Below are 20,425 nucleotides of genomic sequence, written 5' to 3'. Positions count from 1 at the left end.
TATAAATTATTCCTGGAGGAAGTTTCTTGTGGGAAGGCTCATTGTAGGGTCTCAGTGGGCAAGAATCCACACTGTCATTGTGCCATTGTGCTATGGTGATGGTCAGAATCCCTGGTTTTCCTGCCAGCCGCTCTCTGAGATCTAAGACTCAGAAACCTCTTTGGGCCAGTTTACCCGGGTTTATTTTATTCTAAAATAAATTTTTCTATCACCGATCTATCCAGTAGTCCAGAATTTTGTTCTAAGCTTAACAGAAACTCAAACTGAGCCTCAGGTTTGTATATATACTCAAAATAAAAGAAAAAAAAAAAGCACTTCTCTAGGCCTAACATTTACAGAATGCACTCTTTCCAGGTTAGTAGATCCACTGAAGATGACAAATTAGCATTTAGGACAAAGGTTTATTTACATTTCTTACATGCAAATCAATCAAAACAAAGTGGGCAACAGAAGCACATTTTCTCTACATAGGAGACTAATGGTAATCAAACAACTGAACTCAGTGAAATACAATGAGAAAAGAGTATAACTCTCTCTCTACATTTTCTTTTTTTTTTTTTAATTTTTTTTTAACGTTTATTTATTTTTGAGACAGAGAGAGACAGGGGGAGGGTCAGAGAGAGGGAGACACAGAATCTGAAACAGGCTCCAGGCTCCGAGCTTTCAGCACAGAGCCCGACGCGAAGCTCGAACTCACGGACCGCGAGATCGTGACCTGAGCCGAAGTCGGCCGCTTAACCGACTGAGCCACCCAGGCGCCCCTACATTTTCTAGATAAGGTGACTTGTTTCTGGTTTACACCTGGTGTCTAACTATAATGAAAACGTGTCCTCGTTTGAATGATGGTCACCCTACCTCTAACACACACTGGAGAGTACTCCTTAGTAACCCTGGATGATTCCTCAGGCAGATCTCACAGCTGTCCTGGTCTCTTCTGGGTTTCAATATCTACATTTTCTATTTATATTATTTCCAGATCACAGTTCCAGGTAAGATGGAGTAGGAAGGACACCACCCCCTCTCTCCCACTCATCACAGCTATAAAACCTGAATAAAATGCTTGCGAAATCAGTTTGAGGATTTCCGAAGCTAAATCAAAGCAGAATGATAAGACAAGAGTTCAAAGTTCCATGACTTTATTTTCCTCCAATATCCCTTGGCTTGGACTCAGTGCACTGTGAATCCCACAAATGGACATTAGTAATGACAGAAGGTTCCAGAAGGAGCCCTCTTGTCCCACCTTGAAGACTGAGAAAGGAGTTTCCTAACACTCACGTACTTTTTCCTTTTTATATTCTCAGTGGCACCAACAAAAACAGAGGGAAGGGGGCCCTTGAGAGCCTATGTCTCTGTGGAAGGAGAACGGTCCACTTTGATACTAAGAGAGTGTGGTAAATCTTTTTTGATTTTGATTTTTTGGTCTCTCTGTCCTCTTACCATTTAGGTGTGGAGACAGAAGCAGTCGGGGAAGTGCATTGCAGGGTAGGGTATACACACACCAACACTCTGGCCAGAGAACTGCATAAAAAGGCTAAGAGGCCTCTAGAACCAGAAAGTGCCATGGAGATTGCAGACAGAAAGGTGGTCAGGAAAGCAAACCCATGAAGTTCCTTGCAAATTCCTGGGCTCATCCCTAAGCTGCATATGCGTGAATCTGACCAAAAATAGAATACCATAAACTCTGAGAATTAAACTATAGGATAGACTACTTCCTGAGCTCCAGACTGACCACTGAAAGGTGTATATATGGAATAAGTCTAAATAGAACTGAAAGACAGTGAAATAGAACAGACATTGAAACCACAAGGCTGGTTAGAATTTGGGGCTTGAATCCAACTGGGTCAATTGCTTGCTAAACAAAAATAGCATTCTACATAGGATTTCAGCAAGATCCAAAGTCGCATAACAGAATATTTAAAATGTTCAGGATATAATCCATTGAAAGCAAAAAATTACATCTTCTGATTGGGTTTTCGATGTAAGTTAAGGTAATATGTAAGTTAACTATAACATAAAGGAGAGAGGGTAGGGGAGCTTATATGGTGGTAAGGTTATCTATGTATCTCTTGAAGTGGTAAAATATTGATTCTAAATTGAAAATGAAAACATAAGTATGTTATATTTTAATGCCTTGGGAAACAACTAAAGCAAACAAAGAAAAAATTTTAATTAGAATAATGAAATTTTGGGGGCACCTAAGTGGCTTGGTCAGTTAAGTGTCTGACTTTGGCTCAGGTCATGATCTCACAGTTCACGAGTTCGAGCCCCACATCAGGCTCTGTGCTGGCCGCTCAGAGCCTGGAGCCTGCTTCTGATTCTAAGTCTTCCCCTCTCTTTGCTCCTCCCCTGCTCGTGCTCTCTCTCTCTCTCTCTCAAAAATAAACATTAAAAAAAATTTTAAAGTGGCAAGTACTTACATTAGAAAAGGAAAGTATGTCAAATTAATAAGCTAAATTTCCACTTTAGCAAGAGAGAAGGTAAATAATGAAGATAAGGATATAAATTGATTATATTCATCATATTGAATACCACAAAACAATAAGAAAATTAACAACACTAAAAGCTGGATCTTTGAAAAGATCAATAAAATTGATAAATCCCTAGCAATGCTGATCAAGAAAAAAAGAGAGAAGACACAGATTACCAATATCAGGAATGAAATGAATGGTAACACGACAGACCCTGCCCGCCCTAAGGGGATAAGAAGGGAACACTATGGGTAACCATATGGGCAATGGACATGTGTTTGGCAACCTAAATGAAATGAACAAATTCTCAAAAAAAAAAACCCTAAAAGCTATCAAAACACAGCTAGATAAACTGAATTTCACATAGCTATTACATAAATTAAATTCTCAGTTTAAAATTTCCAAAAGCAAAATCTCCAGAACCAAGTGTTTTCACTGCCTAATTCTGCCAAACACTTAAAAAGGAGGGGGAAAAAAACCCCACCAATTTTACACAATTTCTTCCAGAAAATAGAGAATGAGGGAGCACTTCCAAAATCATGTTATGTGGCCTGAATTTTCTTAATACCAAATCAAACAAAGTATTAAAAAACTACCAACCAAAGTCCTTTACGAACACTGACACAAAAGTATTCAAGAAAATATTAGCAAAGTGAATCCAGCAATATATAACTATAACAATATACCATAGCCAAATAGAGTTTATCCTACGTGTACAAAACTGGTCTAATATGGAAAAATCTTTCAATATAACCCTCCATATTAACAGCCTGGAGAAGAAACTTCACATAATCATATCAACCAATTCCAAAAAAGCATCTGACAAAATTTACCACCCTTTCATCATGAAAACTCTCAACAAACTTTCTCACTATGATAAAGGACTCTACAAACACACACACACACACACAAAAAAAAACTATAGCTAAGATCATTATTGATGGTGACACACTGTTTGCTTTCTTCATAACATTGGGGAAAAAAGCAAGGATGTTTGCTCTCACAACCTATTCAAACTTGTACTGAAAGTCCTCACCAGTGCAATAATGCAAGAAAAAGAAATAAGATGCATGCAATTTGGAAAGGAAGAGATAAAACTGTCCTCATTCCTGACACAGGAATTTTTATGTAGAAAGAAAGCTACAAAAAAAAAAAAATCTGGGACTAATGGGTGAGTTTAGCAAGATCTCAGGATACAAGATGAAAATGAAGAAACCAAATATATTTATTTATTATTATTATTATTTTTATTTTTTAATGTTTATTTATTTTTGAGAAAGAGAGAGAGAGAGAGAGAGAGGGGCAGAGAGAAGAGAGAAACACAGAATCTGAAGCAGGCTCTAGGCTCTGAGCTGTTAGCACAAAGCTGGACTCAGGGCTCGAACCCATGAATCGTGAGATCATGACCTAAGCCAGAGTCGTACATTCAACCAACTGAGTCACTCAGGTGCCCCAAATCAAATGTATTTCTATCTTTAGAAATAAACCACTCAAAACCTAAAATTAAAAAGCATTTAAATTACTAAATTTAATGTAGTAAATTCATTTACTACAGTTACCTCCAAAAAGAATTACTTAAGAGATAAATCCACAGAATGTGTGGATGTTCTGTACACTGAAAAATACAAAATTCTTATGAAAGAAATCAAAGAACAGTTGAATAAATGGAGAGGCATAGCATGTGCATTTACATAAAAACTCAACATATTCTCAAATCAGCAATTCTCCCCAAACTGATTTAGAAATTTAATACAATTTCAATCAATATCCAAGCAAGATTTTTTTTTATAGATACAGGCAAACTGATTAGAAAATTATATGGAAAGGTAAATCATCTGGAATAACCAAAGCAATTTGAAAAAGAAAGTTGAAGGAGTTACATTACTCAATTTTATAAATCAATATACAATTACAGCAATTAAGACAGTGTGATATTGGCAAAGTGATAAAATGGAACAGAGTCAAAATTGTAAAAATATACCCACACAAATATGGCTTGTTGAATTTTGATAAAGTTTCCGAGGTAATTCAGTGATGAAAGACAGAGTTTTAAACAAATGGTGTTGGATAATTGGGCATAGATATGTGATAAGATGAACTTCATACCTTATGCAGACATTAACTCAAAAATAGACCATGTATCTAAATGTAAAACCTAAATCTATAAAACATTTAGAAGAAAACATGACCTGAGATTAGGCAAAGAGTTCTTAGATATGTCACCAACAGATGATCTATAAGAAAAAGACTGATAAATTGGACTTTGACAAAATTAAAAACTTTTGAGAAAAATGCTATTAAACAAATGAGAGCACAAGCTTTAAACTGGTAGAAAATATTTGAAAAATCACACATCCAACAAAAGACTTGGATCCAGAGTATATAAAGATCTCTCTAAATTCAATAATAAAAAGCAAACCACTTAATTAAAGAGAAGCAAAAAACTTAGACAATTCATTGAAAAGGATATACAAATGGCAAAAAAACACATGAAAAAACCCCATCATCTATTAGAAAAACACAAATTAAAATGACAAACTAAAATGGCCAAAAAATAAAAATTAAAAAAAGGAAAAAAAAGGAGGAAAGGAAAGGAAAGAAGAGAAGAGAAGAGAAGAGAAAAGAAAAGAAAAGAAAAGAAAAGAAAAGAAAAGAAAAGAAAAAGAAATCTGACAATCCCAAATTCAGGTGATGATTTGGAACAACTGGAACTCTCATGCACTCCTGGTGAGAATGAAAAATGGTGAAGACACCCTGAGAAAAGCTTAACAATTCCTTATAAAGTGAAAATCCACTTAATTATATATCCCAGAAATCCCATTCCTAGATAACCTACCCCAGAGAAATAAAAACTTATGTTCACACACACACAAAAGCTGTACATGGATATTTATAGCAGTTCTATTCATCATCATTCATATCTGGAAAAAACTCAATGACCTTCAACTAGTGTATCCGTTTGGGTCCAATCAGAAGACAGAAACCACACAGTAGTCTTAAAAGGGAAGTTTTAATATAAAGAATTACTTGGCTATAAGAGAGTAAAAAACGTGAATAGAACTCCAGACTGTATCAGGGCCAAAAGAGACTAGGAAGACAGACTTGGGGGGGGGGGGGGCCCTTCTCCCATCTGGGGTTCAGATGTTGTTAGAGAAAGTGTGGTACTGCCCACTGAATGGCAAAGTTCTCTTGGTTGCCTGTGTCAGAGCTGGTCCACGGTTGCTGGAAGACAGCAAGCAGACCTCTGGGACATGGCAAACCGTGGCTGGCGGACAGACCTGAGACACGGACATGGCTGGGGGGATGAGGTCTGGAACACACAGTGTCGGGACCTTTGGAGAACAAAGGAGAGCTGCAGCTGGTGTGGGGGTGCACAGGGGCATGTGGAGTGCCACCTTGGGCATGAAGAATTGGAGGGTGGTGTCCATGTCAGGAGGCCGTGGGCAGGTGGCCACCTGACTTAGACCAAGAGAGACTGCTTCCTCTGGGTGCACGGCTTGGGTAGGGCCCCACAGATGTCTCACACACCCACGCTGCTGACTGATGGTCCATACAGCTCAAGCAAGAAAAATGCGGCCTTCAGCGCCTGGACTCAGGAAGACCCTCATGCAATGCCCCTCCAGCGCCCTCTACTGACGGAGCTCAACATTGCACTCACCGTAAAGGATAAATTCTCCACAACTGTCTAGTCCATCACGCAGAGCAGATACTGAATGGTGAATCCGGGACTGACAGCTAACAAAGTGATAACTGGCACAGGCCAAGTCAATAATAGCTGTACATGAGAAAGATTAAATACTTCTCAGCAGTAAAAAGGAGTTCACTACCGAGATGCAATAACTTGGACGAATCTTAAAGCGTCGCAAAAAAGCTAATCCCAAATGATTACATTTTTTTGTCATTGATCTGACATGTTCAAAAAGGCAAGAATGTGGCAGAGGAGAGATCTGGGGTTTCCAGGGGTTGGAGGTGAAGAAGGGTGTGACAAAGGGACACATGAAAGGCGAGAACCTGCTTGTCTTGGGGATTATGTCAACCTACACGTGTGTTAACACTCAGATGGCTGTACTTTATTATATCTTATTTTTCTTCCATTGTATTCTATTATTTTAATTGTATTCTATTTCATTTTAAAACAAAAAGTTTAAAAGTCTAGTCCAACCTAATATCAAAACTTTAGTTTTGAATCCAGCTCAAACTTCTCCCTTTCCCCTGGTTGAGACCCAACCTGTGAGTCTGTAGACCGGCAATGCAACAGAGGAATGAAATCTACTTTTCCCTCCTGCCTGTTCTGTCTTTTTCCTCATTGGGTTATGATGGGGGAGGAAGTAGAGGAGGAGGAAAAAATCTGAACTCAGATGGTGTTCTTTGAAATGCTCTCTGAACAGTAGAATGCTGCTCCCTCTACCCGATGCCAAACTGCAGGCTCCTTCTGGGTGAGGCATTCTGGTGAATTGTTTGGACAACCTCCCCTCCCCCGCAGCCCCACCAGGACCCCCACTGCTTGTGGTGCACCTGCAGCAGGTGATGCCTTCTCGGGATCCCCTTCATCCCCTGCCCCATACACTGGCCCCTGATGGCCCCTGATGGCCCCTAATGGCCAATTCTTTCAGCGTGATTCACCTGGCTTGGGAGGAATCAGATGCCCACTTTCCCCACCACCGTGGTTCTTCCAGCTGATGTCTTACTGCCAGTGATATTCTGCTGAGGGGTCAGGCGCCCGCCTGATCTTTGAATCCCAAAGGAAAAATGCCACATTCTCCCAAGATTGTTTTGAACTCTTCTACATCCAAACCCCAAGGATGCTGTGAGAATGATAATTCTTCAGCTCTGCATACCTTCAGCTAGGAGTGGTAGGGGTGAATTGTCAGATGTCAGTCTTCCAGCTGGCAGATAAGCCCCACCTCTGGTTTTCTCTTAGAGGCTCTCTCCCTGGTGATAGCGATGAGGGAAACAAAGGCAAGAGAAATGTAGCTTAAATGAAATCTCCTTACAGTTTGCAACCTGATGATAGACACCTGTCATGCAGAGTGTGGCCTTGCTCAAGGAACTCATGGCCGCCTTACTTCCTTAACGTTTTTGTTTTATTACAGATGAAAAGCAACCTTGTCTTAACAGTAGCTAGCCCCTCAAGGTCCTGAAAGCCTTGCTTCCAAATTCCTTAGAGACTTACACTCTCCCTAACTCCCACTAATTTAGAAGTATATAATCAGTCACTCCTCACAACCCCAGTGCAGCTCTTTCTGCCCACGGGTCCTGTCCCCATGCTCTAATAAAATCACCTTCTGCACCAAAGAATTCTCAAGATTTTTTTCTTAGCTGCTTGCTCAAGAACCCCATCAGGAGGGCTGAGGCTCCCCTTCTGTTGGTGGCTGAGGGTTATGATCTGGCAATTCCGCTGCCCTCAGAAAGTCCTGCAGGGGACTTGCTAACACCTTTGTCTAACACCTCTGTGTGGACCAGGAAGGCACCTGTCACTCACAGTCCTTAAATTTGTGATGTCTGCCAAAATTCAAAGTCCAGGGCAAAAGCCCCATCTAACATTTCCTTGTACCCACCCCTGGGCGAGTTTCTGTGACCTCTTTAAAACCAACTACAGGGACACCTGGGTGGCTCAGTTGGTTGAGCATCCAACCCCTGATACCGGCTGAAGTCGTGATCTTGTGGTCGTGGAAATGAGTTCTGTGTTGGGCTCTGTGCTGACAGAGTGGAGCCTGCTTGGGCTTCTCTCTCTCTGCCCCTCCCTCACTGACCCTCTCTCAAAATAAATAAATAAATAAATAAATAAATATTTAAAAACATAAAACTATACAAAAGCAAGTTTCTGACCACAGCACATTTAAATACCACATACTGGCTATTCTTACCTTTCGAATCTGGCTCATTTCATGTCTGGAAGTTTTTCACAACCTCTCCGACTATATGTGGATTGTTGAACAGGTTGAATTTACTAAGATATCTGCAGGAAATGTCTTTATTCTTCTCTGACTGGTGCCTGACCATATTCCCTAGAGTCCCTTTCACTTCCCCTGCTCAGATTCCAAAGGAATATATTTACAAATCACCATTCAGTTGTGGGTGGATGATCACTTACATAATTGCACCTTGAGTCTAATTAGAGCTACTGCAGGGGTGTAGCAAACGTTGCTATGTGTTCACCGAGATCATTTCGTTTTTTTGAACATACAGGATGGTCACTTTGTCCAGCCTCCTTTGCAGTTGGATGACGACACATGACAATTTTTTTTTCTAGAAGGTGAATGGAAATGATATGCGGTCTCTAGACTGAGGCAGGTAAGTGCAGGTATCATGTTTCCATACTCTCTCCCCCTGCCATTGTGACTTTGGAGTCCACAGCCTGAGATGGCATTTCCTTGTGATAAAGAAGGGTTTCCTGGGGCGCCTGGGGGGTTCAGTCACTTAAGCGTCAGACTCTTGATTTCGACTCAGGCCATGATCTTACGGTTGTGAGATTGAACCCTGAATCAGATTCCGCGTTGTCAATGTGGAGACTGCTTGGGATTCTCTCTCTATCTCTCTCTCTCTCTCTCTCTGCCTCTCCCCCCACTCTCTCTCTCAAAATAAATAAATAAACTTAAAAAAAAGAAGGGCTTCCCAACCCACTTTGAACTGCAGTGTAAGTGGGACATAGACTTGCTATGTTGAGCCCCTGAAATTCCAGGATTATTTACTACCACAGCAGAGCCTAAACTGTCCTGACTAATATAAGGCAAAGACTTTTCTGTTTGCCTTCTTACTAGCTCAGAGAACTTGCCCTAGGCTTTGCCGTTTGAAACTGTAGTGATCTTCAGAGTTAAAGAAAATAATATGGAAACAGTTCTATTTTGGTGGGGAGGATCATCATGTCCCTCCATGTTCTTTCACTTCATTTCTTCTCTATGACCTCTTCCTTTTGCCTTCTTGTTCTGGACAATGTGCCTGTGATGGAGTAGGTCAGTCAGTAATTATTGAATCAAACTGAGCCCTGGGGTTCTACTTTATGCACTGCTAATGAAGAAATCCATGGCCGTTAGCCCCAGAGATATTTACAGCTTATTCTGACAGGAGCTCTTTTTAATTTTCCCATGCCTGTCTTTTTTCCTCCTCTTAAAATTAACTAAATGGCTCTTCTCTTTTGTTGGGGAAGCAGAACGTAGAGATTCCTGAGAGGGATCCAAATACACCAGAATCACATCAATTAGCATATTTCTCGGTAAAATGGGATCCACTATGATTGTGTGGATATGGGTGCTCCATTGCAAGTGGGTTTAATTGGTGGGAAAAGGTCACATCTCCAGTCTTTTTCTTTTGCAACACACACACACACACACACACACACGGTGTGTACTTGCACATGAACACTGAACTCAGTGGAAAGAAGTTGGCTGCCCCAGAAGGAGCAGGTGCAGCCTAAAATGCGCCTGATTTCCCCAGAATTTTAGCTTTCTATTGATCACGAGAAGCCAGTCACTTTCTCCATCCAATGAGATTCCTGGCAGAGTAGAAAGTAGTACTCGACACCATTCTTGGGACCCCACTAGTCTTGGTCCTCAGACCTTACATGAAGTTGTCCTAACGATCCGCGACTTCGGTTTAAGGGATTTAGAAACCTTATGCGTCTTGAGCTCTCACACCAAATTCAACATTGGTTAGGCCACATCCATGAGTGGGGAGAAGGTAGAGATAATGCCTGGGCCCTTGAATTTACCACTGCCCTGTGTTTTTTTGTGTCCCAGATGCCTTTTCTCTCACAGAGAACATCCTGACTCTGATTAAAATCTCTCTTACCTGGGTGGTTCTGTAATGACTTTGTACTGAGAATCCTGTGTACAAATTTATTTGCCCACAATAAGACATGATCCCAAAGACTTGATCATAAAAATTGACACCATAAAACTTCTAGAAAAAAACATAGATGATAAGCTCCTTGACATCAGTCTCAGTGATGATATTTTGGATTTAACACCATAAGAAAAGGTAACAGAAGCAAAAATAAATAGGTGGGACTATACTAAAATAAAAATCTTCTGTACAGCAAAGGAAACCATCAACAAAATGAAAAAACAACCCACTGAATGTGAGAAAATATTTTCAAGGCATCTATCTGCCAAGGGTTAATATCCAAAATAGAGAGAGAACTCATACAACTCAATAGCAAAAAAACAGAAAAAAACAAAAACAAAAACAAAAAATAAACAAACAAAAAAAACCCCAAAAGCAATTCAATGAAAAAAATGGGCAGAAGATCCAAACAGACATTTTTCCAAAGAAGACATACTTATGACCAACAGGAACGTGAAGATACATTGTATATCACTAATCACCAGGAAAATGCAAATCAAAACTACAATGAGATATTACCTCACACCTATTAAAATGTGTATTGTCCGAAAGACAAGAACCAACAAGTGTTGGCAAGAAGGTGGAGAACAGGGAACTTCTGTACCCTGGTGATGGGACTATAAATTGGTTACAGCTACTACAGAAAACAGTATGGAGATTCCTTTAAAAACTTAAAAAGAAAACTACCATATGCTCCAGCAATCCCACTCTGGGTATTTATCTGAAAGAAATGAAAATGCTAACTCAAAAAGGTATATGCCCCCTAATTTATTGCAACATTGTTGTTTAAAATTTTTTTAATGTTTATTTATTTTTGACAGAGAGAGAGAGAGACAGAGGGTGTGGGAGGGACAGAGAGAGAGGGAGACACAGAATCTGAAGCAGGCTGCAGGCTCTGAGCTGTTGCTTAGGAAGCAACCTAAGTGTCCATCAATACATGGATGGAGAGATATAGTGTGTTCACACTTACACACACACACACACACACACACACACACACATACATGCACACACACACACACACATACATGCACACACACACACACACACATGCAGGAATGATTATTCAGTCATAAGAAAGAAGTAAATCTCGCCATTTGTAACAATATAGATGCATGTTGAGGACATTGTGCCAAATGAAATAACTTAGAGAAAGAAATACGGTATAATCTCACTTATATATAAAATCAAAAATAAAAACATGAACTCATAGATACAGAGAATAGATTGTGGTTGTCACAGTTAAAGGGCAGGGACTGGACAAATGAGTGAAGATGGTCAAAAGGTATAAACTTCCAGTTATAAAATAAATAAGTTCTAGGGATGTGATGTACATCCCAGTGACTGTAGTTAATAATACTGTATTATATATGTGAAAGTTGCTAAAAAAGGAAATCTTAAAAATTATCATCACAAGAAAATAATTGTAATTATATGTATGGATGGATACTAACTAGACATCGTGGTGATCATTTGCAATATACACAAATCTCGATCATTACATTGTACACCTGAAATAATATAATGTTTAATTAATTATACATTCATTATATCTCAATAAAACAAAATAAATTTTAAAATTTTTTTTTCAATGTTTATTTATTTTTTGGGACAGAGAGAGATAGAGCATGAACGGGGGAGGGGCAGAGAGAGAGGGAGACACAGAATCGGAAACAGGCTCCAGGCTCTGAGCCATCAGCCCAGAGCCCGACCCTGGGCTCGAACTCACGGACCACGAGATCGTGACCTAGCTGAAGTCGGACGCTTAACCTACTGTGCCACCCAGGCGCCCCAAAACAAAATAAATTTTTAAAAAAGATGTAACACCATTCAAATTGCTTCAATTATCAAAAAGCTGTAAGAGCCTTTCTCTTATACCTGAGCTAGGTGTTTCATAAATATCCCAGAAACACGGTCCTGTCTTACAGCTTTCAAGAGGGAATTGTGTTTGGGAATCTCCCAGAGTTGATTAAACCTTTAGGCAGCCCCCTCTGTTTCTCTGAGCAGTCGTAGGTCAACTTTGGTGAGCAGGGACAGAGCTCAGCTCTCTTGTCCTGAAAGCAGGGTCAAAGCTCTTGACTTCACTCCAGTGTGGGATGCAGGCTTTCAATTTAGGGGTATGATACGCCAGAACTCCAGCCAAGGCCATCCAGCTTAATTGCTAGCTAGGGGCTTGGAAAGAAAATCATGTTTCTGGACAGCACTGACCAGTTGTCTATCACTGCTTTCTTCTTCTTCTTCTCTTAAAAAAAAAAATACAAAGTTTAGCCATAAGAAGGTAATAAGAGATCAGGAGCAAGCAACATATCCTTCAGTCCCAAAAGTGCTGCACAAATACTTTCTGGTAAAGTCAATTACTGCCAGACACTGGGAAGGAAGAAAAGATGTGCTGATCATTTCGTTTAAAACTGCTCTTGGAGAGAAGGGATTTTCTAACTCATCGTGTGCAGGCACAGAATATGGTGTCAGTCTTACCCTTGTTTCTTTTGGATCTTCTCCTAAAACAAAGGTTGCCTTGGGGAAAGTGAGGGTGAAAAGGGAAGAAGACCAAACTCCCAAAACTCTGCTTCCAGCTGTGTGCAGCTGGAGCCCTGGGTGAAGGGCAATCCTTCTTCTGGGTGCACCACCCTTAATTAGTCCCATGAGGGTGGACCGGATATGGTCACTTAAATTATAAGGGATCCACTGGGGAGAGGACATCAGGTCATTCCTTCCCTACCACTGGGCCATATGAGTAGATGGGTTTCCAAGAGCAGATGACAAGGATCACAGGGATTCTTGGGACCTGGCACCGAAGGTCAGAGCAGGCCCGGTTTCTACCGCCAATCCAATTATCTGGGTAATCAGACCAAAGGCATCGGATAATTCAGTAGCTTGCTGCTGACCTAAAATTCCAGAATAATTCCTTCAATTCTCTGTCTGGCAGGTTAAAGCTGGTCCTTTTCTCTTTCCCTTTAAAATTTCTCTTTCCATATATGGAAAGATGGATAGGTGCCTAGCACCCTACAGTGCCCTGAGCCTTCTCAATTGATCTTTCTCAAGGAATTAAATTAACTGGTAATTTTCACGTAGATCTCATTACAATGTAGACTCCTAAAGAAGAATTTGTTTCAGCTAAACAATGCAGATCTAACTGAAGTCTCCTTCTTATCAATTGCCTGGACCCTTCCTAAATGACCGCATCCTCTTGGTTCTAGTTGGAGAAACCTGCACAATGCAAAATGTGTTTCTTGACACATCGCATATTCTTTCCCCTAAACAGCGTCTTTTCCTTCCCCTTATCCTCAGGACATATGACAACAAATTCATCATGCTTGTTGAATGAAGAAACGCCCTCCTCCTCCTTTCCTCTTCTTGCCCTTTTCTTAAGCAAAGCTTACTTACTGTTTCTTATGTGCCAAGCACTGTGCTAAGCACTTTATAAATATCAACCCACATAATACTCAAACGCTTTTTAAGTTTATTTATTTATTTTGGAGACAGAGAGAGAGAGAGAGGGAGAGATAGCACCCAAGCAGCTGAAGGGCAGAAAGAAAGAGAGAATTCCAAGCAGGCTTTGTGCTCACGGCATGAATTGTGAGATCATGACCTGAGCCAAAACCAAGAGTCTGACGCTTAACCGACTGAGCCCCCCAGGCACTCCAATACTCAAACACTTTTATGTTTAGGGGCACCTGGGGGACCCAGTTGGTTAAGCATCAGATTCTTGATTTTGGCTCAGGTCATGATCTCACAGTTCATGAGTTCTGACAGTACAGAGCCTGCTTCAGATTCTCTCTCTCTCCCTTTCTCTGCCCTTCCCCTGTTCTCTCTCTCTCTCCCCAAAATAAATAAACTTAAAAAGAAAAAAACACACTGTTATGTCTAGTATTCTCCTTACATTACAGATGAGGAAATCAAGGCACAAAAATGGTGAAGCAACTTTCCCAGGTCACTTTTCCAAGCCAGTAAAGAGGAGAGCTGGGATTTGAAACCATCTACTCTAGAACCCGTGTTCTTAACCACCCCACGGTACTGCTTCGCTAAGGAGTTTTTCTCAGCGTGCAGCTTTTCCAGCAAGGCCTCTTAGTGTTGTCTTCCTTAGTTGCGACTTTTAGAAGGAAATGGGTTTGCTCTGAAACTTTGACGGAAGAGTTTAGTTTTTCCTTATCGAGAAAATCAGAGTGTGGAATAACTGAGATTAGTGGGGAAAACTTTTCATTTAACATCTGCCATTTAACATAAAACATTTCATTTAACATCTGTCAACCAAGCGCAGCCCCTTTGTGCCAGCCAAGGCACTGGGCACCGCAAACTCTCAAAGATAAACACGGAGGTGGTTGCTCTGATGAGCTCATCATCTGGTGGGAGGAGACAGGTTCACGAAGTCGCAAGAGAAACCTCTTCCAGAGTAGAAGAAAGTGAGATGCTCCTGGCTTGAATCCCGAAGGACCAGAACGCATCGTTCAGATTAAGGGCAGTGATGGGATGTAGAACTGAGGTATCCCAGTCAAAGGGCATTTTCAATTATGCAGGTGTGAAGGGCGAGTGTAGGGCTTTGTCTCCAAGGAACTGCAAGAAATTCGGAGAAGAGGAGCTGGAGATGTTCTCATGGGTTAGAACCTGCAAACCACTTACATTATGCTAAGGAATAGATGGACCACAGAGGCTTTTTTTTTCTTTTTACCAGAGCCAGTTTATGTCCCACGACCTCTACCCCCTTCCTCCCACCCCCCCAACCCCCAGGATTTCCTGGGCTCCATCTGTATGAGTCTCGACCACTTGCTCTGGCTGCAGTAACCTCATTTGCTCCCCTGGTCCCACATCAGATTGGTCTTGTTGGGCGGATGCCCTTTGAGCCCGTGCATGAGCAGTTGTTGTCGGAATGGTAGCTTCTCACCCAGCAGATGGATCATAGTCTCAGGAAGCTAGGATGCCCGAAACTTTTCTATGTGCTTTGAGGTCAGCTTTCACAACCAGGGATGAGCAGCTACGATGACCTGTAGCTCACCCTCCAGACCTTGCCCTTTCCTATCCCAAGCCAATATGAAGCCCTGCAGTACAAAGTGTATTGTCTGGCTTTCTCACGGGTGCTCTGTAAATACATCCTAACGTATAAGGAATTGATACCCAACGGGGCAAGTGTGGACCGATAAGAGATAGGGGATAAAAAGAACACTCCAGATAAATCCTTTCTTATTTCCTCCAGTCCCATAGACTTTTCCAAAGCATGGTGATTCCACAAGGGTCCTGGCAGATATCTCATGTGACTAAACAACTGATCATGTTTTCTTATGATGCTATAGCTGCTGAGTAATAACAAATGAGCTCCCTTCCCTGTCTCATTTCCTAGATTTTTAAACAGGTTTTTGGAGATGTAATTCAGATTTTGTACAATTCACCCATTTAAGGTGTACAATTTCAGGTGCCTGGGTGGCTCAGTCAGTTAAGTGTCCAACTCTTGATTTTAGCTGAGGTCATGATCCCACAGTTTGTGGGCCTGAGCCCCACATCCAGCTAAGTGCTGGCTGTGCATCCAAAAGACTTGTCTATCTTGGACACATCATATAAACAGAGCCTTGTGATACGTGGTCTTTTGTGACTGGCTTCTCTCACTTAGCATAGTTTTTCTGATGTCATTCATTTTGTAGCACATGTAAGAACTTCATGCCCTTGTATAGATATTCTCCATTTCATTTATCCATTCAAACAATTGATAGACACATGGGGTGTTTCCACCTATTGGCTTTTGTGAGTGATGCTGCTAAAAATATTCATGGACAAGGTTTTGAGTGGATATATGTTTTCATTTGCTGAGTTGTGTGGTAACCCTGTGTTTAACATTTTGAAAAACAGCCAAACAGCCCCATTTTTTATTTCCATTAGCATTTTACCTTCCCACCACATCCTTGCTAGCTTTGGCAGCATTGGTTATCACGTGTTAAATTATTATTATTATTATTTATTATTATTATTATTATTATTATTATTATTATTATTTAGACATTCTAGCATTCTAGTGAGTATGAAATGATATCTCATTGTGGTTTTGATTTGTATCTTCCTTTTGAATAATGGTATTGGGACTCTTTTCATGTGCTTATTGTCCATTTACATATCTTTTTTGGAGAAATGTCTTTTCAGATCCCTTTGCCCATTTTGTAATTGGGTTAGTTATCTTTTTATTATTGAGTTGTAAGAGCTCTTTTTATATTCAGGATACAAGTCCCTTATCAGATATGTGATTTACAAGTATTTTTTTTCCATTCTGTGAATGGTCTTTTACACTTCCTTGATAGAATAGTTTGGAGCACAACGTTTTTATTTTGATGAAGTTTAATCTGTTGGGTTTTTTTTTTCTTTTGTTGGTGTGGTTTTGGGGTGTGTATGTAATAACATTTTTGCCTAACTCAAGGTCACCCAAACTTACTCCTGTTTTTTTGGTAACTTTTGGTGTTTAGCTCTTACATTAATGCATACTCTATTTTGAATTAACTTTTTTTTTACATGCTTATTTATTTTTGAAGGAAAGAGAGAGTGTGAGCAGGGGAGGGGCAGAGAGAGAGGGAGACATAGAATCTGAAGTGGGCTCCATGCTCTGAGCTTTCAGCATAGAGCCCAACGCGGGGCTAGAACTCATAAGCTGTGAGATCATGACCTGAGCTGATATTGGACACTCAACCGACTGAGCCACCCAGGTGCCTCCATTTTGAATTAACTTTTATGTATGGTATAAAGATGGGTACATTTTCATTCTTCTGCATGTGGATATTCAGATTTCCTAGCACCATGTGTTGAAATGGTTATTGTTCACCTATTGAATTAATTGAGTTGGAACACTTGTCAGAAATCAATTGATGATAAATGAAAAGGTTTATTTCTGATTTCTCAATTCTGTTGTATTTATCTATATGCCCATTCAGATGCCAGGATTACATTAGTTTGATTACTATAGCTTTTTAGTAAGTTTTGAAATTGGGAAGTGTAAGTTTTCCAGTTTTGTTTCTCCTGTTTCAAGATTTTTTTTTGAGTAGGGTGCCTGGGTGGCTCAATCAGTTAGGTGTCTGACTCTTGATTTCTGCTCAGATCATCTCAGAGGCTTGAAATCAAGGCCACATAAGATTCTCTCTGTCTCTCTTTGCCCCTCCCCAACTTGCTCACACACCCACATGGTCTCTCTCTAAAACAAATAAATAAATTAATAAATAAATTAATTGATGTGTTTGTTTGGTTTGTTCATTTTTGGACAGGGGCATTTCTGGGCACATTCCATATAAATCTCAGGACCAGTTTGTCAATTTCTGAAAAGAAAAAAGGCACAGGATTTTGATAGAGATTGTGTTGAACCTATAGATAATTTTGGGGAAGTATTTCCATCTTAACAGTATTAAGTCTTTTGATCCACGAACAGAGATATCTTTCCATTTATTTAAGTCTTCTTTAACTACTTTCAACATTGCGTTTTTCAGAATGCAAGTTTTACACCACTTGGTTCAATTTATTCCTGAGAAATTTAGCTTTTGATGCTATTAATTTCATTTTGGTTGATTCGTTGTTACAGTAAAATACAATTTGTCAGTATATGTTGGTGTCATATCCTGCAAATTTGCTGAAATTATTAGATCTAAAAGTATTTTATTCAATTATTTAGAATTTTCTACATAAAAGAACATGTCATGCATAAATACAGACGGTTCTACTTTCCCCTTCCAATCTATGTATCTTTTATTCTATTTTTCTTGTCCATTTTCTTGTCCATTACTAGAACCTCCAGTAAAATGTTGAATGGAAATGGCGATAGTGAACATCCTCGTCTTGCTCCCGATCTTATGGGAATGCATTTAACTTTCATTTCATGCATTTATTGGGCTGATGGTGGCGGTAGGTCTTTTATAGATGGGCTACAGCATGTTGAGGAAGTTCCTGTCCATTCCTACTCTGTTGCGTGTTCTTAAAATGACGGGGTATTACATTGTGTTAAATGTTTCTTCTCAGTCTACTGAAAAGGTCATGTGGTTTTGTCCTTTATTCTTTTGATATGATGTTATATTAAATGACATTTGGATAGTTAACTGGCCTTCAATTCCTGGAACAAATCCCACTTGGTTTAGATATGTTTATAATTGTTATGTCTTCTTGGTAAACTGGCCCTTTTATTTTTATAAAATATCCCTCTTCCTCTCTAGTAAAATTTTGTGTCTTAACATCTGTTTTGTTTTGTTATTTGTATAGCCACTCCAGCTTTCTTACCGTACTGCCATATGGTATATTTTTTCCATCCCTTTACTTTCAATCTGCTTGTACCTTCGAATCTAAGGGTGGATCTTCTGGGGACAGCATAGAGTCTTACATTTTTGTTGTTAAAAACTGGGCATTTTAACATCTTACAGTGATACTTGATACTGATTCTGCCCCCTCCCCTAACTCCAGGTGTTACTGTGGTTTGGTTTTCTGTTTATTTGTTTAGCGACTTCGCTGGACTATTTCAATAAAGTCTATTTCCCTATGCAGACTTTAACATCGCCCTTCAGTCTATACGGTCTTGGGCGTACTCATAATTCCCCTGACCTCTTCCTCTCTCACCCAGGATGACAGTGGCTTGAAGAGGGTCCTCTTTGACTCTTTTGCTGATCTCCCTGTTCAGCTTTCACCTGGTCTGTTGTCTCTATTAACATTGCACCTAGCTGCTAGCCCCCTGTAATTGCAAGTGAGTTCAACATTGTGTTCAACATGGCTTAACTAGCTCCACAGTGGGATCCAATTAAAGTCAGGTCCCTTTGCAGGATCATCTTTGAAGCCAGTCTTTGACACTTCTTTGACCTCATGATGACCTTTGACCCTATGATGAGCCTTCTGATCTGTTTCCCTCCAGAGTTCTTCTCTTATCTTTTAAGTCGTCTACTTTTCATATGTTGATATCATGGAGCTCCCAGCTCTTCTTACTCATTCTATCTACATCTCCATTGTTGTTGACCATGCCCTTAGGCTTGAACTTCCCTACGTTCTGTTCCAAGTAGTCAGTTCCCTTAGCGATTCTCAGGGAGTTCTTTGTTACTATGGCCTGCCTCCCCCCTTAATAGAAACTCAGCTCCAATACTCTGGGAAGGGACACGGAGACAGCACTCGGCTTCTCTTCGAGTGACACTCCTGCTTTATAAAGGAGGTGCTGGACAGGGACAGTAGCTCTTAGTCTTCTTGGCTTGTCTTCCCTGGTGTGGAAACTCAGCCCTCTGAGTAAGCAAGGGCGAGAGTGACTGGGGGCCAGTACTCGCGGCCTGCCTCACTTGTGGTAGAATTTCAAGCCTGTAAGTGAGTGGACCTGTACAGAAAAAGGGATCTCTCAGGCACGCTTGCCTGCAACACAGCTTGTGCAACACAAGACGTGGGGCGTTGGGGTGGAGGTTGGAGACTGATGACAAATACTGACAGCCTGACTTTCTGAGTAGAAATTGTATCCCTAGACTGGGAGCTGAGGTTAGAGGGAGTCCCATCCTCTTGGCTGTGCCCACGCAGAGTTTTCTTGACACTCAGCTGGGAAACGGGGGCCGGAACCAGGTCATGCCACAGACTCTCCCAGGTTTTACCAATATTTAGAAGGTTGTCTTTAATTTCTGTATGCCCACAGGCCATTTCCACAGACTGAATGGTTGTTCTTTTTTTTTTCTCATGTCTATTTCTTTATTTTGAGAGAGAGAGAGAGAGTGCGTGCACACACACGAGCAGGAGAGGGGCAGAGAGAGAGAGGGAGAGAGAGAATCCCAAGCAGGCTCCACGCTGTCAGTGCAGAGTTGGATGTGGGGCTTGATCTCCCAACCTGTGAGATCTGACCTGAGCTGAAATCAAGGGTTGGATGCATAGTCTATTGCTGCATAGCCTATTGCCGCCCAGGCACCCCCGAATGGCTGTTATTTTTATTTTCACTGGTTGTTCCCAGTTATGGTCGTCTCCCTGCCACTAGGGAAAGGGTCTGGAGAGTCCCCCACACTGCCATTCTGGAAACGTTTCTCTCTTGTGTCCCTCTTCCTTGCACTTTTGCTGCCTTTGGTTTGCACCACTCACGCAAGCTTTGTCTCACACTGTTTTCTAGAGGACCGGGATGAAGAGGGCGTTTTAGAAAGAATATCCAGGGCGCTGTG

The sequence above is a fragment of the Prionailurus bengalensis genome, chromosome A3, assembly GCF_016509475.1.
Source record: "Prionailurus bengalensis isolate Pbe53 chromosome A3, Fcat_Pben_1.1_paternal_pri, whole genome shotgun sequence".
Classification (NCBI taxonomy): domain Eukaryota; kingdom Metazoa; phylum Chordata; class Mammalia; order Carnivora; family Felidae; genus Prionailurus; species Prionailurus bengalensis.
Note: the sequence above shows the minus strand (reverse complement) of the source record.